Consider the following 25,008-nt stretch of genomic DNA (forward strand, 5'->3'; position numbering starts at 1 on the left):
TGGCTCGTTCATGGTTCACACCCCCTAAGTGTAGGTGACTATAGGTGTTCATGAAGGAGCCTTGTATATTCTAATTATAAGTCTTGTTGTATCATTGTAAATATAGGTTCTTGTGTAAATTCGAGTCATAGTGTCGCGTGAGCAATGCCTATGCTCACCACTTTGTAATTTTTAGTTTATTAATAAAAGTTGCTTTTCAAAAAAAAAAATGAAAATAATTTAGATATGTCTATTAATTATATTATATTATACTATACACTAAACATGGACACCACCCTCTAATCATAACCCGCCACATACCCCAACATATACCCCAACATACACTGTACCTACTGTAGTACAATGTAGCTACAGTAAAGATTTTTTTTTTTTTTTTTTTTTACTAACAGTGGTAATTGCCATCCAACAAACAACCATCATCCTCTCCACCTTCAATAAACATCGACTCCATCCAGAATCCATCCCCGCATGGCCACCGTCGCAGTCGCAAGATACGTGTTCTCCTCCCTTATCGTGTATGTGACTTCCATTTTTTAATTACAGGTAATATTTGCTTCTCTTACGAATTTGTGAATTTAGGGTTTCGATTTTTGCTCTTAAATTGGCTTAAACAATTGAGAAGCTCTTATTATACTCACTTAATCCATCATTGGCCACATTGTGGCAAGAGTTTATGATTGCTTGAAGATATTCAATTTGATAATAGACCCATCAAATCTTTGATTTCTGCTTCTCTTCCTCCTAGTATTGATATATGTTGATTTTTATGAAGTAGTTAATTTTTTTTTCTTCTGTGGTTTGATAGGTCCAGGCTTTAACATCTTTCAATTGAGTCATTTGTGGCTTCTAAACCTGTAATAAATAGGATAAATGAAGGTGCTGAAGATTACAATGATGTCGTTACTTAAATATGACAATGATGATGAAAAAAGGTTCTTTTCGTATTGAACAATTGAATTATTAATGACCAGCTTTTTAATTCCGTTGCAAAGTGATTTTGAATATTGTTATGCCTGGATGTTAGAAACTTACTCAGGTGAGTCTTTTTATTTGTTCATGTTTTGACAAAAATAGTCAATAGCTGCTATAAAATTTGAATCTTTATCTTTAGCCAATAAAAAAAATTGAATCATGGTAGTAGACTGTTGTGGTAGTAGACTCTATCATATTAAATTGAAAGCTAAAGTTGGAGTTTCGTAATGGTAACAAATACGGAGTAGTATATCTATTTTTAATTATAATACTAAAACTAATTACTTCATTTTGACTTTCATTAGTTGGTATTGTATTTTAATATGCTAAACATGAATTTCGAATGGTCTACAAAGTTTTCATGCCAACACAGGTTAGATAACTAACATTGCACTAATTTACATTAATTTTGCAGAAATGCTATTGGTTAATATTCATTTGAACACCGATATGTACAGGGTTTGAAAGAGCGTTCATAATGAAGAAATGAGAGATAGCATTGTTTACATTGCCACCAACTTTTTTGATTTGGGGGTGTGGGTAAGGAGGTTGTTCCACAAAATTCTGTTATTCAGTTTGAGGTGGAGCTCTTGGATGACCACAGTGGATGTCTGCAAAGACGGAGGTATTCTTAAAAGAGTAGTAAAGAAGGGTAAACAAATAGGGAAACCTGGTGATTTGGATGAGTTCAAAGGTAATCTGTTAGACTTCGTTTACAAATTGCGACGGGTGTGTTGGTATCGAGTCAAAGCGGGTAGTTTTTTTTGTACCAGTTGAAATGGGTCGGGTTGACTCTAAAAAACTTTCGGGTAACGGGTGGCTACTTGGCTGATCTTGAGGGACAAAAATATATGTCAGCTCTTATTAGAGTTTGAATTATATATGTCAATATGTCAATTAATAATTAACTTTGTTTATATTACTTCAAGTGGTATTCATATTTTTTTATCAAAATTTTTATTGGACTTCATTTTTATTTTATTTGGATTGGATTGAGATTTGTGAATGACTTAATAAAGTTGGAACTTTTTTGGTCACATGAGCTTTTAAAGGTCAATTCAGGGGACAATCTGTTTGGGAATGTTAACGGACAATATGTTAAGGACCCGCGATGAATGGCTTATGGCTTAACCTGCAATTCACATATTGGTCTTGACATATCTACTTCATGCTTCTGTATGCAATTGTCAACTACCTGCAACGCTTTCATAGTGCTTAAAACTTGCATATAACGTTTAAATCCTATCATTTTGTGTGTATACATTTACTCCTTTATTTGTTTTGTTTGTTTCATTTTGCAGTTGGATGAGAATGGCTTTAATCTCGATATTCATGTATTCAGCGTTTAATTTACACGGTATTTATAATGGTACTTAACGTTGTGATTCTTTTGAATACACCTGATTTGAGCGAATGGCAAACGTATCTTGGCCCATTCCATTATGGGTCTTATTGTTAAATATTCAACTTCATATGCAACACATGTGATGCCCCGTACAAAATCATCGTGTACGAATCATCAACAACAGGATCATTACAAGGTTAAGTACTATATGCGATTTCAAAAAGAGTTTGCATTGAATAATAAAGTGATGTCTAAACCAACATCGAATGTTTTACAATCCAAAAGCATGCTTCACTAAGTAGAAGCAAATAATAAGTGTATGTGACCACAATGGTCGTTACAAGTCATAGTTCAAAAGTACTAAAGTTTGAATGCAAGGTAAAGTAGTTCATGCGATGACAACTCTAAGCAGCGGGTGTCTACAGCACGACTAGTACACAGCGGAAGCTAACCTCAAGCACCTGAGAAAAACATGCCTAAAAACGTCAACACAAAGGTTGGTGAGCTATAGTTTAAGTATAACAGTATGTAAGGTAGGCCACGAGATTTCAGTGCTACAAAGAGCGTTTCAAAACAGTATGATAAAGTATATGTTAACCGTGGGCACTTGGTAACTAACTTAACGTTTATACCCCCTGAAAGTACACTTGGCAAGTGCGTATGTCTACGAAGTATTAAACACTCGTTAAATGCTAGCGCTACTAGCCCGAGTGGGGATGTCAAACCCTATGGATCCATATCTAAGATTCGCATTCACGGTTCAAAAACCAATGATTAAACGTTACCGAGCTAAAGGGAATGTTTATGCCGTTGTATAACCCACACATATATAAGTTTAAGTACTCGTGCCTAGTATGTAAAACATAAAATCCGCATGTATTCTCAGTTCCCAAAATAAGTTAAAATAAAAAGGGAATGCTATAACTCACAATGATAATGTAGTCGTAAAGTCGGTTCGGAAAAGGTGTGCAAGTAATCGGTCCGAAGGTCCTCAACCTAAGGCAAATAGTACTAAGTCAGTAAATCATCTTAATAGGTTTAAAAGTATGTAAATAAGGTCTTAAGGGTCATCATCATTCATCATCAAACAAATGGCGTAAAGTAAGTTTCGTTTCTTAAAGTAGTTTAAAACAAAGGCTGATTTTGATCAGTCACCACGGCCTCTACCCTTACTGAATTAAGGTGAGACCAGTGGCCATGGCTCCGTATATGAGTCCTTTAAGTGTGGTAAAATTTACAGAAGCAAACTCGTCTTCGTTTGACCGTGGCGACGGTCTAAGTACGAGTAGGTCAGAAATTTCTGCACAACGTTAAAGGACATAGTGACGATCGGAGGGCCATAAATCCTAAACCGTAACTCGGATTAAGACGAGTCCTATATGAAAATTATCTACTCGAAAAGATCTATTTGAAAATAATAACCACAACAGCCCAGGTCTACTGGTCTGTTACAGAATCAGCAAAACAATAGGGTTTGGACAGAAACAGTAAGTTTAAGTGAGTTCCGGTGGTCTTGGTGCTTGATGTTCATCATGGTTCTCATCCTTGATGCATATAGCTTCAAGTGTACAACTCATTGATGTGTCTACATCATCTCAACCAAGTCTTGACCATCATAACACTAGTGCAAGTCTAAGACATGAAGCACAACTTACTTAAGAGTTGCATGTAGTTTGATGAACCAAAGTTACATCAAAGTCTTAGGTTTGACACTTACATGAACTATAAAAGAAATATTGAACTATAAACTTGAAAGTAAACTAACTAATCAAGATCTTAAGATGTAGAACATAGTTCTTAGTTAGATCTTGAAGATCCAAGACCCAAAAGTCTAGATCAAGCATAAGTATACAAAGTTATGTTTAAAGAAAACTTATTTGTGTGTTCTTGAACTTTCAAGGTTAACTTTTAGTTCCAAGAGATATGAGATCAAGACTAACTTTTAGTACTTGACCAACAACAACCAAAATCATAAAATTAAAGTGCAAGTAAAACTAAATAAACAAGTAAATAAGTTCATGAGTTTCATACTTTAAAGATTTAGAAAGTAAACATTAAGTTCACTTCATGTACTTCAAGTATGAGTTACAACACAAGAACTTTGAATCTTTTGACATAATGTATGTAGAACAAAACTAGAAAGTTAGTTCTTGTATGTTCTTGAAAATATAACTAGAAAGTTGATTCTTGTAACAAGTATGTAACAACAACAAGTAAGTAACAATAAACTTCAAGTAACTTAAACAACAACCAAATACAAGTAGCAAACAATGAATGATGATGATAAATGGGGTGTTTGAAATCGGTTTCAACAAGAAAAGAAGAAAGAAAGAAAGCCTTGTAACTTACAAAGTTTAGAGAGAAAGGAGAGGAAAAAAAAAGTATGCAAGTGTGTGTTTGGAATGAATGAAGTGTGAGAGAACTAGTAGCCAAGTTATCAAAATTTGAAAGCCAAAAACACCTCCCCATGAGGCCTAGCTCACGGCCAGCAGCAGAAAAAGAAGAGGGGAGGAGAAGTTCAATGGTTACTTGGATGAAAAGCTTACAAAAGATGGATATTAGATGGGGTTTCATGGGGATTATATGTTAACTAGATTCTTAATGAAGTAACTAGCTAGTTTCCATGTACAAGTACTACTTACAAGTCTTATGGGCTAATTAAGTCCATTTAAAAAGGTAGGGTGGGCTTGGAAGCCCAATATTCAAGAGTCCATTACACTAATCAAAGCCCAAGTTCAATAATTAACAAATAAAGTCCAACAAAAGCCCAAGTAATTAACCAACAACCTTAGTTAATTAAAATGATTAATAAAACTAATCATGAATGTAAATAATATCTAAAAATATTATTCGTGAAAGTTCCGGGTGTCACAAAGACGTTTCGAGCAATTAAAGTCAAGTTCGGGCAATCATGACAACATGTAAATGTAATAACATACATTCGTTTTATCACACGTATTAATAATAATAATTATTAATAAATAAACGTTGGAAATTCCAGGGTCGTTACATTACCCACCTGTTAAAGAAAATTTCGTCCCGAAATTTAAGCTGAGGTAGATGGAGGAGTCGGGAAAAGGTGAGGATACTTCCGCATCATTTGATCCTCTCGCTCCCATGTAAACTCAGGTCCTCGTTTGGCATTCCATCGTACTCGGACGATCGAAATCTTGTTGCGTTTCAAAGTTTTGATCTCACGATCCATAATTTCAACAGGTTCTTCCACAAAGTGGAGTTTATCGTCAATTGTAAGTTCCTCAAGTGGTATGATAAGTTCAGGTGCAGCAAGACACTTCTTCAAGTTCGACACGTGGAAGGTAGGATGAACTGAGCTCAATTGTGCTGGTAGATCCAAACGGTATGCGACGGGTCCAACACGTTCCAAGATTTCAAAAGGACCAATGTATCGTGGGTTTAACTTTCCACGTTTTTCAAAACGGATCACACCTTTCCAAGGTGCAACCTTTAACATTACACGGTCGCCCACGTTGAATTCAAAGTCTTTACGTTTAAGATCGACATAACTCTTTTGACGATCGCGGGCAGTCTTAAGTCTAGCTTGAATCTGAGCAATCTTTTCCGTTGTTTCATGGACTACCTCGGGTCCGGTGATTTGCTTTTTGCCAACTTCGGCCCAACAAATAGGAGATCGGCACTTACGGCCATACAATGCTTCAAAAGGTGCAGCATTAATGCTCGAGTGATAACTGTTGTTGTACGAGAATTCAGCGAGTGGCAAATGCCTTTCCCAGGCCTTTCCGATATCAATGACACATGCACGCAACATGTCTTCCAATGTCTGAATCGTTCGTTCACTTTGTCCGTCAGTCTGAGGATGATAAGCAGTACTCATGTCAAGACGAGTTCCCATGGCTTCTTGCAAAGAACGCCAAAATCTAGAGGCAAAACGGGGATCGCGATCGAAGATGATCGATAAAGGTACACCATGACGAGATACAACCTCCTTGATGTATAATTGAGCAAGTCTTTCCATTGTATCAGTTTCCTTCATCGCTAGGAAGTGTGCAGATTTGGTGAGGCGGTCAACAATAACCCAAATGGTATCGTATCCGCCCACCGTCTTTGGCAGCTTGGTGATAAAATCCATTGTGATCCTTTCCCACTTCCATTGTGGGATCTCCGGGTGTTGAAGTAAACCAGAAGGTCTCTGATGTTCGGCTTTAACTTTCGAACAAGTCAAACACTTACCAACATAAGTCGCAACGTCCTTCTTGAGATTCGGCCACCAATACTGTTCTTTAAGGTCGTGGTACATTTTGCCCGCTCCAGGATGAATCGAATATCTCGATTTGTGTGCTTCATCAAGTATCAAGTTTCGTAGATCTCCATAACAAGGTACCCAAATTCTTCCGGCATAACATCGGAGTCCAGACTCCCTAACCTCGAATCGAGAGACAAGTATGTTCAAATGTTCGTGAGATATGTTCTCCTCCTTGAGAGCCTCATCTTGGGCTACTCTGATCTGGCTGTTGAGGTTCGAATGGATGGTGATGTTCAGAGCCCTAACACGAAGAGGTGCCGTCCTCTCCTTTCGGCTTAAAGCGTCAGCTACAACATTGGCCTTGCCATGGTGATAACGGAGTTCACAATCGTAGTCGTTGAGCGTCTCGATCCATCGACGTTGTCTCATATTCAGTTGCTTCTGATCGAAGATGTGCTGGAGACTCTTGTGATCGGTGAAGATAGTACTCTTAGTTCCATACAAATAGTGTCTCCACAATTTGAGCGCAAAGACAACGGCTCCAAGTTCAAGATCGTGAGTAGTGTAGTTCCGTTCGTGAATCTTCAATTGTCGAGGAGCATAGGCAATAACCTTTGATCGTTGCATCAGTACACAACCAAAACCACTCTTCGATGCATCACAATAAACAACAAAGTCGTCACTGCCTTCGGGAAGTGATAGGATAGGTGCGGAGGTTAACTTCTTCTTCAAAGTTTGAAATGCTGATTCGTGTGCGGGTTCCCAAATGAACTTCTTGCCCTTGTGAGTCAGCGCGGTCAAAGGACGCGCAATCAGAGAAAATCCTTCAATGAACCTTCGGTAATAACCGGCGAGACCTAGGAATTGGCGAATATGCGTTGGAGTAGTGGGGGTCTCCCACTTGCTGATGGCTTCAATCTTGGTGGGATCAACTTTGATACCCTAGTCGCTCACAACATGACCCAGAAATTGTACTTCCTTTAACCAAAATTCACACTTGGAGAATTTGGCGTAAAGTTGCTCTTGTCTCAAGAGTTCAAGTACTAATCGGAGGTATTGCTCATGTTCTTCTTCGCTCTTAGAGTAGATGAGGATATCATCTATGAAGACGATAACAAACTTATCCAAGTACGGCTTGCAGACACGATTCATGAGGTCCATGAACACAGCAGGTGCATTGGTCAATCCGAATGGCATCACGAGAAACTCATAATGACCATAACGAGTTCTAAATGCAGTCTTCATCACGTCACTTTCCTTCACCCTCAGCTGCTGATATCCGGATCGCAAATCGATCTTTGAGTAAACGCTCGATCCTTGTAGTTGATCAAAAAGATCCTCAATTCGTGGAAGAGGATACCGATTCTTGATAGTCAATTTGTTGAGTTCACGGTAGTCGATACACATACGGAAGGATCCATCCTTCTTCTTCACAAACAACACAGGTGCGCCCCAAGGCGAGAAGCTTGGTTGGATAAATCCTCGATCAAGTAGTTCTTGTAGTTGGCTTTGTAATTCTTGCATCTCGGAAGGTGCGAGTCTATAAGGTGCGCGAGCTACAGGTGCAGCTCCTGGCATTAAATCAATCTGAAACTCTACGGCTCTAGGCGGCGGTAATTATAACAACCCTCACTTTTTGACTTCTGAAATTACTGAAATGACCCTAGGGTTTACTGTCTGACTATACGTATTAATTATTTAAGGGTTGTTATATACACAATCAATTTAACGTTGACCAAATAATAAATTTTTATTCGACACTCACTGCTAATTAAAATTTATGAATTTCAGTAATATTATTTATAACTATTAATCTATAAGTAATAAATAAAAAGTGACATTTATATAAATAATAAAACAATTGGGAACTAAATAAAAATAAATACAAGTCATGAATTAGTAAAAAGAAAATAATACTTATCATGTAGTAAATGTAAATAATAATAATAGTAATAGTAATAGTAATAGTAATAGTAATAGTAATAGTAATAGTAATAGTAATAGTAATAGTAATAGTAATAGTAATAGTAATAGTAATAGTAATAGTAATAATAATGAGACTAAAGAATCTTAAACAATTACATCCTTATGTTGACTAAAAATAAAGTATAAACTAGTACATCCTTATGTTGACTAATTATAAACTAGTACCACCTTTTGTTGACTAAAAATTATAAAACAAAATAAAATCATTAATTAGAACATCCTTATGTTGACTAACACTCTAATACTTGCACTATATAAACACTCCTAGACTCCTAGTTTCTCATTCACAAATCACACCAAAATCCTCTCTCAAAAACAATCTCTCCCTCTCCCTCTCTTGTGGTATTCGGATCTTCAAGCTTGTTCTTCGTGTTCTTCAAGAATCTTCAAGGAGTTCTTCAAGATTTTCAAGGCTTTGATCTTCCATCTTCATCGTGTTCATCTTTTCTTTGTTAATTATCTTGAATCTTCAAAGGTATAACATAAACCCTAAACTATTTACATAAACTTTAATCTTTGTTAATTCATATTCATATTATAAACTTGTTATTCATAAGTATATACATAAACACACCTAGATTTATATATACATATATACATGTAAAAAAATATATTTTTATATATATACATATATATACGAATTATATATACATATACATATTAAAACCTTAAACCCTAATACTACTTATACTAGTACTTAACATGTATACACTATTACTATTACTAGCACCTATAACCTACTACTTATATTGTAGCACAAAAACATTTTGGGATATGTATTAGAGATGTATAGATCTTCGAACTTTCTTGACGAATGGTTTCTACGAGATTCTAGGCAGAGGGTTTGGATTTCCGATTTAAAGGGTCCTAAGGCTCAAGCCCCTAGATCTAAATTAGTCATTCGAAGGGAAATGGGTGATTGGAAGCTTATCTAATACAGCAAGTATCCTAAAATGAAAAACACTCATAAAAGTAGAAACTCTCTAGTCATAGAAACTTAGTAAAATAAGAAACTTTCTAAAAATGGAAACTTTATAAAAATAGTAACTTACTAGGAATAGAAACTTAGTAAAACAAACTATACTTAAACACATACTTAAACTTAAACATGGGCAAAACACTTAACTACTCTTAAATGTCAATAGGTTGACTTTTCTGCTCACTCGTTCAACTCTTTATTCCGAGAAATAACTCTCTCTCTCCTTACTAAGGTGAATTCATAGCCCCACTCTTTATTGCTAGCAAACTTATTTAACTTTTTGGGGTGAGACACATGCTGCTTTTACTATTTACAATTTAGACACAAGTACCAACTGTTAAAACTATGCTATACCCGGCTATGTCCGACTAAGTCCCTACAGTGATATTTTTAAGTGCTGCGGCATGCTTATTTATTGGGGGTAGGCCTATCGGGAGTAACGTCCCCGATACATTTGACTAAGTCTTTGTATTACTTGATAATGAAATTAAACCGACAAGGACAGACACAACTTGTCATGGGGTAAACTTGAATGTTTAGTCTAAATATCACGCACTGACATAACTTTTGGATCTGCGAGATCTACTTTTTGATCCTGCGGGAGATCAACTTTACAACTAAATCTTGTGGTCTAAAAACAACGATAACTACTTTTGTTAAACCTATGAACTTCACTCAACCTTTTTGGTTGACACTTTAGCATGTTTTGTCTCAGGTGATGTTTAATTCAAGCTTTCCTATCTACTGCTTATGTGATGCTACTTGGACATAGGATCAAGAGATTATCGCATTTATTACTACTGCATTTAAACAATTACATATTTCTTTTGTAACGACATTTCATTTTCCGCTGCGTACTCATTCCAGTTAATTTTATCATTTAGTATTGTTCTCGTATTATAATATGTTGGTTTATTTGATATCAGTAACGTTTCTTCCAGACCCTATTGGGAGGACGTTACAGATTGGTATCAGAGCCAGGCCAGGCTGTTATAGAGAACCAGGATTGCATTTTTACGTGTGCCTTACTTGCTAGCTAGGGTGCCTTAACAATCTAGGAAACTATAACCTTTCCTGTCTTAGACTTAAAGCACTTAGGATTGCCTTATAATCTTAACAATCATGCTTTACCAAACTTGACTTAAAGATTCTAATCAAAATCTCTTTCCTAATGTAGGACTACAACTTTCCTTGACCATAGTGCCTTTAATTGTTGCCTTTAACTGTTAAATGCTACACTATACTTTAGAAACTTTACTTATCTTAGAATGCCGAGCTAATCTAAGAACTCTGCTCACTTTCCTGAGTACTATCCAATTACACCACCACATCTAAATGCGACACAATGATTTCAGAAATTCTTGACATTCATAAGTCATCTATCATGGTTATGTGTATTACATATGTATTACATGAAATATTATCCATGATTTTGAAACTCTTATAATTGTTACTACTCACAATCAAACGTATATAACTCCCTATTATATCACGTACCTATATGCCTTATGCCTTCATGCATCGGTTTGCGAATCGAAAAATGTTATTGGGCTATCACAGTATACGAATTGAAAGTCTTTAATCAAAAGATTATTAGATTACATACTTATCACTTTATGATCTCGACACGTCATACTGCCATTATTAAAGTATAGACACATCATATCTTATTATATCTTATCGTATCTATCCCAATAGATTTTGTTTAACACTTTTCCTAAATTCCCACCGTAAATTACGGAAATCTTTTTGCTATATACACGTATTCGAGGAGACGAATATATCATCCAGTATTCAACACTAATCTCATATCAAAAACCCTATTCCAAACACATAATATGGATTCCTCGAACTCTTCGAGCTCCAATGGCAGCGTAACCGGAATGAACGAACCAATCAGCCATCATCTATTTTGGATGAATTGGGGATGGGTTCGTAGCAAACTTAATCAATGGAGACAAGAAGAAGGTGATCCCTTCCACCAACCGAATTCACCTCTTGGTGAAGAACCTGAAGCACTTACTGGCGAACCCGTTCGGAACACTATTTTCACCCTCATTTCCAGGATATCCAGTCACGAATATATAATATCTAAAATTTTAGATCTTATTCATCCACTTGTCCGAACCGCCAATCATCCCGGAATAATAGAAGAAGTCAACGAGCTTCGCGCTCGAGTAGTGGCTCTGGAGAATATGGTGCGAAACCTACAAACACCAGCAGCAGCACCAGCAGCATAACCAGTACCACCAGTACCATCGGCATCACCACCAACATCACCAGCTTCACCAACGACAACATCCGCATTCCACGCCTCAACATCACACTCAGTACCTCAAACATCAACATCATACACCCCATAGATACCAAGGAATATTAGTAATAATGAGTTAAGATGTATTGACTCATTCTTCCTGAAGAATTACATATGTATACTTTATATATATGGATTGGAACAATAATAAATCTTTTCGTACTAAGCTATTACGTGTGAATCTTAACTAGTATGTACTACATGGTTAATTCATATCATAATATGCTATGATGTACATCTTTTGTTAATAACTTAACAATCGTTAATCATTGCTTCAACACAATAAACTCCATTTCGTAATAAACCAAGTGTATTACTCAAATACATGATTGATTGTATACTTTAATTTTCGATGTACTCGAAACTTTCTAGAAAACATCATTAGTGCCTTATGAATTTCACAAGAATTCCACGAGCACCAATATCATATACCGAAGTATATCAATAATAATGAATGATGAAGTATTGATTCATAACTTCATTAGCGAAATATTTCACGACAATTATGAAATCTCAAAGGTTTTGGAGATTATTTATTCTCGTTTCAACAGCAAATCAAATGAGTTTAATATTATATTAACTCATTAAAACCATGATTACATCTGAAGAATACATATATGAACGTATATCTTCTCTTTTGTAATTGTGAAAAATATTTTAACGGGTAGGTAAAACCCGAGAGATATTCATATCTCATATAAATATGTTACATTGTACATTCTTCCATTCTGATTCAGCAGTTGTTAACTATACTACTTACATTCACATGATATATGTATATGTTCACCAAAGAACAACCATTTTCATACAAATTCAGTTACATATTCTGATTTTGACATATCGAAACTTAAGTAAAGCTTTAGCAAGTGTTATCTTCCTAAAGATCACTACATTCATGAATTATATTCATTCGTATTCTATGATGAATTATCACATCAAACCACCGAACTTACCATTCCTTACTTTTGAAAATCACAACATTTCTTCGTCAACCGTTAGATCCATTGATGGATGCATCTTACGCTTAAACACTTCAAATTCAAAATTCTTGAAAACATCCTTTGAATCTTGACGATCGCAATCAGCGTTTAATCATCTAAAAATGAAATTTCTTGAAACCATCTCGGATTGATAACCGATGATTCAAATATGGCTGCATTAAATGCAGAGGAAACAGAAAAATTGTAGATGGTCTTAAGGGCCAACAGTTTGATAATAAAGAATGGTACATTGGAAAAGCTCAAAAGAAAATTTTGAACTGAAAAACGGATTGAGCTAACCATGGAGGAGACCAAGGACAAACACAAGGGCCAAACCCTATATTCAAAGAATCCAGGTAATTCTGGATCCGGTGAAATCTTTAGAGAATATCTTGCTCCGAAGTCATGTTAAAAGCTTGCGGAAAATTTTTCTTCATCAACTTTCAAACTTAGAAATTCCAAAATATCATCATAAATATCCTCTATATTTTGGAAGATATCTTCATAACGATTCATGTTCGCAATTAAGTATCTCTTTGCGATATCTTTATAAAGGAAACTGTTTTAGTTTCTATATTCTGTAAAATTCGAGTTTAAATTATAAATGCTTTGAAGAAGTGTTGGGAATTGAAGCATGAGTTAGTATAATATAATGACGTCAGGCCAACGTGATTATATTACAGTAAGTCATGCTAAGTTTTTAATGGAAGATGATGATTCATAGATTTTATAATCATCATTTGCCATGTTACACGACTCTTACATTCTATTTAACCTCTAAACATATCAAGAAAATATTTTTCTTGATGATTCGGTCTTTTCTGGATATTCTGGTAATATGACAAATCAAATCGTGCTATTACCTTTCCTTTCTACTTTATATATTATGATCATTTTAAACTTCATACCTATGAATTCTGGACCATTACTCGCTTGACTTGAAGTCGAGAAGAAGAAACAAAAGCATAAAGCTCCGACATATAAGGGAAAATATAAAGCCCGATAACGACTCCGAAATTACAAACCGTGTATATCAATGCGTATAGCAATATAAAGACACGGGATAATTAAAAACACTATAACCCCAAGAGCATAGTAGAAGTAAACAGATTCCTCTGGCGGTAAAAGAAAAAAAAAGAATGACTGCATATATGGTCAATATAATAACCAGGATCAGAACTGGATTAAGCATTTTCTTACTCTTTTGGAAGTTTGAATTGAGGAAGAAAGTATAGAAGTGGTGAAGATAATGAAACGGAAGAAGCTAATTTATAGCAAAATTCCAAACACAACAATCGAGACAATCCACCGCATTTAATCAAAGAAAATCTCAAATTCCTTAATTACCGGAGAATCAAATCTTATAGATTACGAAGATTTCCTTTAATTCCTTGAATTCCGGAAATCAATCGTGACTACGTCAAAAGTTAAGGCGAACATTTAATTTTCTCATTTCACTCTTTTATGATTGCTTCGTTTATACTCTTCCTATAAACGAATCGTTTTATCCATATTATCTAATAGTGATAAAACTTTATTTTTCAACTTATATTCATCATTAAAATATTTTTGTTGTAAACAATGAAGATCTCTATCAAATTTCATGACTGCGATTTTCACGAACTCCTCTCTGTTTGTCTGCTCTAATATTGTGGCATAAAATGCTCAAGGTTTTAAATGAGCTCAATACTATTCATAACACATTTCATGTATCCAATTTACTGAAATGACTTGTATAACATCATCATTTTGAATGATCTTCGCATTAATGATAAAATGCACTTCGTTGAAGAACCTATAGAAATCATGGAAGGAGAGGTCAAACAAACGCGTAAAAGCAACATACCTATCATTAAAGTCTGTTGGAATTCGCGTAGAGGCCCCGAATATACCTGGGAACGCAAAGACCATATGAAACGGAAATATCCCCATCTCTTCTCAACTGCTGATGCATCCGAGAAGTCTACCTAAAACTTCAGGATGAAGTTTTTATTAACGGGGAGGTACTATAACAACCCTCACTTTTTGACTTCTGAAATTACTGAAATGACCCTAGGGTTTACTGTCTGACTATACGTATTAATTATTTAAGGGTTGTTATATACACAATCAATTTAACGTTGACCAAATAATAAATTTTTATTCGACACTCACTGCTAATTAAAATTTATGCATTTCAGTAATATTATTTATAACTATTAATCTATAAGTAATAAATAAAAAGTGACATTTATATAAATAATAAAACAATTGGGAACTAAATAAAAATAAATACAAGTCATGAATTAGTAAAAAGAAAATAATACTTATCATGTAGTAAATGTAAATAATAATAATAATAATAATAATAGTAATAATAATGAGACTAAAGAATCTTAAACAATTACATCCTTATGTTGACTAAAAATAAAGTATAAACTAGTACATCCTTATGTTGACTAATTATAAACTAGTACCACCTTTTGTTGACTAAAAATTATAAAACAAAATAAAATCATTAATTAGAACATCCTTATGTTGACTAACACTCTAATACTTGCACTATATAAACACTCCTAGACTCCTAGTTTCTCATTCACAAATCACACCAAAATCCTCTCTCAAAAACAATCTCTCCCTCTCCCTCTCTTGTGGTATTCGGATCTTCAAGCTTGTTCTCCGTGTTCTTCGAGAATCTTCAAGGAGTTCTTCAAGATTTTCAAGGCTTTGATCTTCCATCTTCATCGTGTTCATCTTTTCTTTGTTAATTATCTTGAATCTTCAAAGGTATAACATAAACCCTAAACTATTTACATAAACTTTAATCTTTGTTAATTCATATTCATATTATAAACTTGTTATTCATATGTATATACATAAACACACCTAGATTTATATATACATATATACATGTAAAAAAAATATATTTTTATATATATATATACATATATATACGAATTATATATACATATACATATTAAAACCTTAAACCCTAATACTACTTATACTAGTACTTAACATGTATACACTATTACTATTACTAGCACCTATAACCTACTACTTATATTGTAGCACAAAAACATTTTGGGATATGTATTAGAGATGTATAGATCTTCGAACTTTCTTGACGAATGGTTTCTACGAGATTCTAGGCAGAGGGTTTGGATTTCCGATTTAAAGGGTCCTATGGCTCAAGCCCCTAGATCTAAATTAGCCATTCGAAGGGAAAGGGGTGATTGGAAGCTTATCTAATACAGCAAGTATCCTAAAATGAAAAACACTCATAAAAGTAGAAACTCTCTAGTCATAGAAACTTAGTAAAATAAGAAACTTTCTAAAAATGGAAACTTTATAAAAATAGTAACTTACTAGAATAGAAACTTAGTAAAACAAACTATACTTAAACACATACTTAAACTTAAACATGGGCAAAACACTTAACTACTCTTAAATGTCAATAGGTTGACTTTCCTGCTCACTCGTTCAACTCTTTATTCCGAGGAATAACTCTCTCTTTCCTTACTAAGGTGAATTCATAGCCCCACTCTTTATTGCTAGCAAACTTATTTAACTTTTTGGGGTGAGACACATGCTGCTTTTACTATTTACAATTTAGACACAAGTACCAACTGTTAAAACTATGCTATACCCGGCTATGTCCGACTAAGTCCCTACAGTGATATTTTTAAGTGCTGCGGCATGCTTATTTATTGGGGGTAGGCCTATCGGGAGTAACGTCCCCGATACATTTGACTAAGTCTTTGTATTACTTGATAATGAAATTAAACCGACAAGGACAGACACAACTTGTCATGGGGCAAACTTGAATGTTTAGTCTAAATATCACGCACTGACATAACTTTTGGATCTGCGAGATCTACTTTTTGATCCTGCGGGAGATCAACTTTACAACTAAATCTTGTGGTCTAAAAACAACGATAACTACTTTTGTTAAACCTATGAACTTCACTCAACCTTTTTGGTTGACACTTTAGCATGTTTTGTCTCAGGTGATGTTTAATTCAAGCTTTCCTATCTACTGCTTATGTGATGCTACTTGGACATAGGATCAAGAGATTATCGCATTTATTACTACTGCATTTAAACAATTACATATTTCTTTTGTAACGACATTTCATTTTCCGCTGCGTACTCATTCCAGTTAATTTTATCATTTAGTATTGTTCTCGTATTATAATATGTTGGTTTATTTGATATTAGTAACGTTTCTTCCAGACCCTATTGGGAGGACGTTACAGTAATCCAGGCAATTCTTCAGGGAAGACATCGGAAAATTCGTTCACAATTCGAACGTCGTTCACGCTTTTCACCTCAGTTTCTACCGCTTTCACATGTGCTAGGACAGCAAAACGTCCCTTCTTCATAATCTTTTGCGCTTTCACGCAACTAATGAGGTTCAACTTCGAGGTACATCTCTCTCCATAGATAACCAGTGGTTTGCCATCTCCTTGTGGTATGCGTAGTGCTTTATCTCCACAGATAATATCAACCCTTATCTTGCTCAACCAATCCATACCGACGATCACGTCAAAACTTCCCAGTTTGATAGGTATCAAATCAATTTCGAAATCTGCGCCAGCTATGTTGATAATAGCTCCTCGACCAATGTGGTCAACCTTTTCAAGTTTTCCATTGGCGACCTCGACAAGCATACTTTCTTTTAACCGGACTAATGACCAATTAATCTTATCGCAAAAATGTCTACATACATAACTTCTATCCGCACCAGTATCAAACAAGACAGAAGCTAAAAGATTGTTGATTTTGAATATACCTGTCACCAAGTCGGGGTTATCGCGTGCATCCCTTGTATTAACATTAAAAGCTCTACCACGGGGTGGCCCGCCATCTTTTCGCTTGTTGGGGCATGCATTTCTGAAATGGCCCGTCTGTCCACATTCGTAGCACTTCTTCGGCCCATTGGTGTTTGGCTTCCCATTCAAAGTGGTGACCTTGCAGTCTTTCCCGATATGCCCAGCCCGTTGACACTTCTCACAGACAACATTGCAATACCCAGTGTGGTGTTTGTAACACCTCTTGCATTGTGGTAAGGTTCCTTTGTAGTTCGGGTTGGTGTTGGTGGTGTTGTTGGGATTAGGGTTTCCACCGTTGTTGTGCCTCTTGGCGGGGGTTTGATCATAGTTTCTCCCCCTGTTGTTGTTGTTGTTGTTGTTGTTGTTGTTGTTGTTGTTGTTGTTGTTGTTGTTGTTGTTGTTGTTGTCCCATTTCCTCTTTTCGCTACTACCAGCCTCAAACTTAGCCTTCTCCGACTCATCAATAAGAATCTGATTCATGAGTGTATGCGCCATGCGCATTGCTTCGGGAACATTCGGTGGTTTGGACGAGGTGACGCTACCCTTGATGCTCTTAGGGAGTCCCTAGAAGTACCTTTCCATTCGCTTGAATTTCGGGGTGACCATTGTCGGACACATAAGAGCTAGTTTCAAAAATCTCCTGTTGTAACCATCAAGGTCGTTCCCAACGGCCTTTAACTGCATAAATTCGATTTCCATCTTCTGGATTTTGGTCCTCGGACAATACTCATCAATCATAGCCGCTTTGAATTCCTCCTATGGCGTAGCATACGCCTCATCGATACCTTTCGCTTGAGCTAACGTGTTCCACCACGTTAGTGCGCCGTCAGATAGCGTGCACGAAGCAAACTTGGTCTTGTTGTTCTCCGAACAGTTGCTAACTCGGAATACTGATTCAAGTTTCTCGAACCATCTGGTGAGACCAACCGGTCCCTCGGTTTCACTGAAGTTATGCGGTTTGCAGCTCTGGAATTCCTTGTAAGTACACCCATTTCGAACGGGTGGGATAACTGGTGGTGGTGGCGGTGGAGCTTGGAGGTTTCTTTCTGCTAGGGCTGCGGCTACACGTTCTTGGATCATCTATTCAATTTGAGCAGCAGTAGGTGTGGATCGACCGTTAGCCATGATGTTCTAAACAAAATTTTTGACTCAAGTCAAAATTCAGTATGCAAATAGTAATAATACAGTATATAGTAACCAACATGGAATCAAAACATCGCATGTTATTAAATAACGCATCTAGGTTCAAATACCACAGAATCATCGTACAGTAATGTAAATAGAACATCGTGCAAGAATTAAATAACGCAAAGTTCCATTAATAATAATAATAAGTTTCATACATCCGAATAAGTCCGTACAATACATGAGTAATACAATAAATTACAATTAGATTACATAACGAAATCTAAATACAAAAGTCCTACGGTGAAGGTGGGTGAAGGATGTCTAAAACCTGAGCCAACTGCTCCTCGAGCTCAGTAACCCGAGCTCGGAGGATTCCCACCTCCCTTGTCAATTCCTCGACAGTGGGAGTTGGTGGGGCAGGCGGTGCAGGTGGTGCCGGTGGTGCAGATGGTGCCAGTGGTGCAGATGGTGCTGGTGGAGCGGGTGGTGCTGGTGGAGCGGGTGGTGCAGATGTCCCGGCTCCAGAAATAGTCAGCACGTAACGAGGTGCCTTACGTATGAGTGGGTCGGCAGGGTACGACACAAGCCGCTTACGGGCAGTAACCCTCCGACGCCGACCAAAAGCGTCAGTGAAAGCACGACCTCCATTCACCCCTGGAATAACGGTGCCATCAGGACGGTACCGCTTCTTCGGCGGGATGGAGGGTGCCTGTATAGGTATATCAGCAACGTCCTCGTCATCACTGTAGTCATCCGAAGAGGTCTCGTCTGATGGAGCATCAGTGGAAGACCCGTCGTCTGAATCATGTGGTGGCGACACGGGTGGCTCAACTGGCAGTCCGAAGGAGGCCAATATCTGTCTGTGTCTGCCTGGCGGAATCGGCACTAAACGTCCGTCTGGAGTGCGTCGGCAAGGCGTGCGCATATGGTTACGAAATGGCCCTTCCCCGAACTCCGCGGGAATCTCAATCCCACCGATGCGTGGCTGTGACCCCGAGGGTCCGGGAGCAGACGGAGCTGGAATCTCCGTAGGGCCTACGTGTCCATCGGAAGCAGCCACTGGGGCAGGTGTACTACTACTAGCTCCGAAAGTAGAAGCGCCGGGATCACTAATGGGTAGCGGGACCGGTGTATCGGCAGCAGCAGCAGGTGGGGCGACGGGGTCTGAGTCTGAACTGCCCAAAACGCTAGCAGGTGGTACATCCGACATCTGAACAAGGAAAAAATAAATTTTCCATGTCAGTAAGTCATAAAGCAAGCACGTATTAGGCCAACAGTTTAAATCATGTATAACAATAAGTAGCATGGCAATAACAGCAAATCGTACGAAGGTAACATGCAATCGAAAGCAAGTAATAGCATGCAGTAGTGAAATCATGTAGTAGCATACGGCATATAGCAGTAACAGTAAGCAGCAGCATGCAGTAAGTTCAGCGGAAACACGTAAACTAGCAAGTTGTAGATTAGTCCTATTAGTGAATCCTACTCGGGTCGGTCTTAGACTCACTAATGCAACCTAATTTCCTACAACCAATGCTCTGATACCAAATGTGATGCCCCGTACAAAACCATCGTGTACGAATCATCAACAACAGGATCATTACAAGGTTAAGTACTATATGCGATTTCAAAAAGAGTTTGCATTCAATAATAAAGTGATGTCTAAACCAACATCGAATGTTTTACAATCCAAAAGCATGCTTCACTAAGTAGAAGCAAATAATAAGTGTATGTGACCACAATGGTCGTTACAAGTCATAGTTCAAAAGTACTAAAGTCTGAATGCAAGGTAAAGTAGTTCATGCGATGACAACTCTAAGCTGCGGGTGTCTACAGCACGACTAGTACACAGCGGAAGCTAACCTCAAGCACCTGAGAAAAACATGCTTAAAAACGTCAACACAAAGGTTGGTGAGCTATAGTTTAAGTATAACAGTATGTAAGGTAGGCCACGAGATTTCAGTGCTACAAAGAGCGTTTCAAAACAGTATGATAAAGTATATGTTAACCGTGAGCACTTGGTAACTAACTTAATGTTTATATCCCCTGAAAGTACACTTGGCAAGTGCGTATGTCTACGAAGTATTAAACACTCTTTAAATGCTAGCGCTACTAGCCCGAGTGGGGATGTCAAACCCTATGGATCCATATCTAAGATTCGCGTTCACGGTTCAAAAACCAATGATTAAACGTTACCGAGCTAAAGGGAATGTTTATGCCGTTGTATAACCCACCCATATATAAAGTTTAAGTACTCGTGCCTAGTATGTAAAACATAAAATCCGCATGTATTCTCAGTTCCCAAAATAAGTTAAAGTAAAAAGGGAATGCTATAACTCACAATGATAATGTAGTCGTAAAGTCGGTTCGGAAAAGGTGTGCAAGTAATCGGTCCGAAGGTCCTCAACCTAAGTCAAATAGTACTAAGTCAGTAAATCGTCCGAAAAGGTTTAATAGTATGTAAATAAGGTCTTAAGGGTCATCATCATTCATCATCAAACAAAAGGCGTAACGTAAGTTTCGTTTATGAAAGTAGTTTAAAACAAAGGCTGACTTCAGTCAGTCACCACGGCCTCTACGCTTACTGAATTAAGGTGAGACCAGTGGCCATGGCTCCGTATATGAGTCCTTTAAGTGTGGTAAAATTTACAGAAGCAAACTCGTCTTCGTTTGACCGTGGTGACGGTTTAAGTGCGAGTAGGTCAGAAATTTCTGCACAACGTTAAAGGACATAGTGACGATCGGAGGGCCATAAATCCTAAACCGTAACTCGGATTAAGACGAGTCCTATATGAAAAGTTATCTACTCGAAAAGGTCTATTTGAAAATAATAACCACAACAGCCCAGGTCTACTGGTCTGTTACAGAATCAGCAAAACAGTAGGGTTTGGACAGAAACATTAAGTTTAAGTGAGTTCCGGTGGTCTTGGTGCTTGATGTTCATCATGGTTCTCATCCTTGATGCATATAGCTTCAAGTGTACAACTCATTGATGTGTCTACATCATCTCAACCAAGTCTTGACCATCATAACACTAGTGCAAGTCTAAGACATGAAGCACAACTCACTTAAGAGTTGCATGTAGTTTGATGAACCAAAGTTACATCAAAGTCTTAGGTTTGACACTTACATGAACTATAAAAGAAATATTGAACTATAAACTTGAAAGTAAACTAACTAATCAAGATCTTAAGATGTAGAACATAGTTCTTAGTTAGATCTTGAAGATCCAAGACCCAAAAGTCTAGATCAAGCATAAGTATACAAAGTTATGTTTAAAGAAAACTTATTTGTGTGTTCTTGAACTTTCAAGGTTAACTTTTAGTTCCAAGAGATATGAGATCAAGACTAACTTGTAGTACTTGACCAACAACAACCAAAATCATAAAATTAAAGTGCAAGTAAAACTAAATAAACAAGTAAATAAGTTCATGAGTTTCATACTTTAAAGATTTAGAAAGTAAACATTAAGTTCACTTCATGTACTTCAAGTATGAGTTACAACACAAGAACTTTGAATCTTTTGACATAATGTATGTAGAACATAACTAGAAAGTTAGTTCTTGTATGTTCTTGAAAATACAAGATTAATATGAAGAATCTAACTAGAAAGTTAATTCTTGTAACAAGTATGTAACAACAACAACAAGTAAGTAACAATAAACTTCAAGTAACTTAAACAACAACCAAATGCAAGTAGCAAACAATGAATGATGATGATAAATGGGGTGTTTGAAATCGGTTTCAACAAGAAAAGAAGAAAGAAAGAAAGCCTTGTAACTTACAAAGTTTAGAGAGAAAGGAGAGGAAAAAAAAAGTATGCAAGTGTGTGTTTGGAATGATTGAAGTGTGAGAGAACTAGTAGCCAAGTTATCAAAATTTGAAAGCCAAAAACACCTCCCCATGAGGCCTAGCTCACGGCCAGCAGCAGAAAAAGAAGAGGGGAGGAGAAGTTCAATGGTTACTTGGATGAAAAGCTTACAAAAGATGGATATTAGATGGGGTTTCATGGGGATTATATGTTAACTAGATTCTTAATGAAGTAACTAGCTAGTTTCCATGTACAAGTACTACTTACAAGTCTTATGGGCTAATTAAGTCCATTTAAAAAGGTAGGGTGGGCTTGAAAGCCCAATATTCAAGAGTCCATTACACTAATCAAAGCCCAAGTTCAATAATTAACAAATAAAGTCTAACAAAAGCCCAAGTAATTAACCAACAACCTTAGTTAATTAAAATGATTAATAAAACTAATCATGAATGTAAATAATATCTAAAAATATTATTCGTGAAAGTTCCGGGTGTCACAAAGACGTTTCGGGCAATTAAAGTCAAGTTCGGGCAATCATGGCAACATGTAAATGTAATAACATACATTCGTTTTATCACACGTATTAATAATAATAATTATTAATAAATAAACGTTGGAAATTCCAGGGTCGTTACAACACAGACCAACTACTGGTGCTGCTGCTCCAGTTGCTGACACACTCCTAGATGGGATAAATTCTGATCAAAAAGTAGTTATATATTGCCACCTTCACGGGTCATGATCATAAGAGTGAGCACTTGGTCGAAACTCTTGAGGCACATTATTCAGTACTTGACATTTAATACAATCGTATTGTGTTTAAATTATTTGACATAGAATGCTACAAGACATACAAATAAATCTGTGGAAACTAACCATGTAAATCTGTTGACAATTGTTCGCTTCCATCAGATTTTGATATTCTTTTTGCCAGTTCCACGAACGATGCTAACGAGTCGTCTTTGAATGGTAAATAGATTTGTGAATGCGTTATCTTATTTTATTTTTTATCATTTTTTGTTACGAACGTCTTTGCTCCACGTGTGTTAATAATATTTTTTTTATGATAATTGCAGCTGCAGTCTCCCAATCTTTAACACAGACAATGAGTCATAGCAATCGAATATGCAGATCACCCGTTGCTCATGAGTCAGGGCTCTTTAAATGGTATGCCTCTTTCAGAATTCTTATTACCCCCTTCCCTTATGTGTATGTTCAATTACATTTTTTGTGATAAGTGTTTTTAAATTGGTATATTGTTCACACATGTTCAGTAAAACACACATGATTACTTATATATATAAACAAATTCTTATAATAGGTTGATCTCATTGTGGAGTAACTTTTTGTTATATTTATGGGTATTTTAACTTTATTTGATTCTTTTGGTAATGCTGATGCTTTAGTTTAGGCGGTTAACCATAATTTGTGTCTTGCAAACCTGCCTCCTGCTTCTCCGAGACAAACTGCGGTTAGAAATATGTTGAGTTATCAACCGTCTTCGACTGTTGGTTCTTTTGGAACTCTTGAAACTTTAAAAGTGAATTGTAGACTTATCAAGTTCTATTATTAGTTCATCAGATGTTCCTAATCATGCTACTTTCAATAGTAAACTTTGATTTTATGTCATGTTTGCATAATTCTGTACCTACTAACTTTTATTTTTTTTACCTTATAATAAGAAGCTGATTTTGGTAATTTGTTTGTTTGCTTACAACGATCAGATATATCGGTTACCTGCTGATAATCATGCTGGCCAGTTCAATTCTGAAGGTATGTCGTCTTTAACTTCATTATTTTTTAGTTGTTTTACATTATTTTATTGGTTTCTTTGTCAGGTGCTTAAGATTTGGGTGAGTACAGTTACAGTTGTACCATTTATAAAGCTAACTTTCAGTTTTGTTACTATGATTTACTGGCTAATTTTTCCATACTTGGTTTTAGGAAAATATATGGTAATATTTCTAACGTGACAACACTTTACAGGCGCTACAAATTCTCACAGTATAGCAAACTTAGTCACCGTAGCAGCTGCTACAAGTTCTCACGAAGATATTGTCCGTGCAAAACGACAACAATCATGTTAATCATCAATTAGGTAGACATCGAAGAAAAAGACACCTCCTAAAAATGGTAGTTGCAAACTTAGTTACTTTAGACATGTATCAACATTTTTACATTTATAATGTATGCCGCTTTCATAAACACCTTCGAACATGATAAGCGAAAATGTGGTCCGTCGCCGCATCGCGCGGTTGACCACATGCTATACTAAACTTGGATCATTTGTCATGATCTATATGTGTTTTAACTCAAAGATTTTCGTCTCTTATTGTGCGAAATTATCCATCTAATTAATAGTAAAAAAAAAAAAAAAAAAAACAACTAATGATTAATATACCATCATATTAACCTTATATTACTAAAAGTGGTGGAAAGTGATGTAATTTTAGTTAT

General features: G+C 36.3%; 1 long non-coding RNA gene across 3 annotated transcripts; it reads left to right on the forward strand.

The window, feature by feature from the left end:
- Window positions 1-404: 404 nt before the first annotated feature.
- On the forward strand, window positions 405-24,822 carry LOC139847639 (uncharacterized). 3 transcript variants are annotated; one of them, XR_011759600.1, is made up of 9 exons: window positions 411-543; window positions 806-932; window positions 1,431-1,666; window positions 2,274-2,456; window positions 23,194-23,301; window positions 23,464-23,520; window positions 23,628-23,718; window positions 24,276-24,324; window positions 24,538-24,822. It is a non-coding gene; the product is annotated as an uncharacterized lncRNA (long non-coding RNA). The 3 variants fall into 3 exon arrangements; XR_011759601.1 differs by lacking the exon at window positions 806-932 and having other exon boundaries at window positions 405-543; window positions 1,388-1,666; XR_011759602.1 differs by lacking the exon at window positions 806-932 and having other exon boundaries at window positions 407-543.
- The last annotated feature ends 186 nt before the right edge of the window (window positions 24,823-25,008 follow it).

Source organism: Rutidosis leptorrhynchoides, chromosome 5, assembly GCF_046630445.1.
Source record: "Rutidosis leptorrhynchoides isolate AG116_Rl617_1_P2 chromosome 5, CSIRO_AGI_Rlap_v1, whole genome shotgun sequence".
NCBI lineage: Eukaryota > Viridiplantae > Streptophyta > Magnoliopsida > Asterales > Asteraceae > Rutidosis > Rutidosis leptorrhynchoides.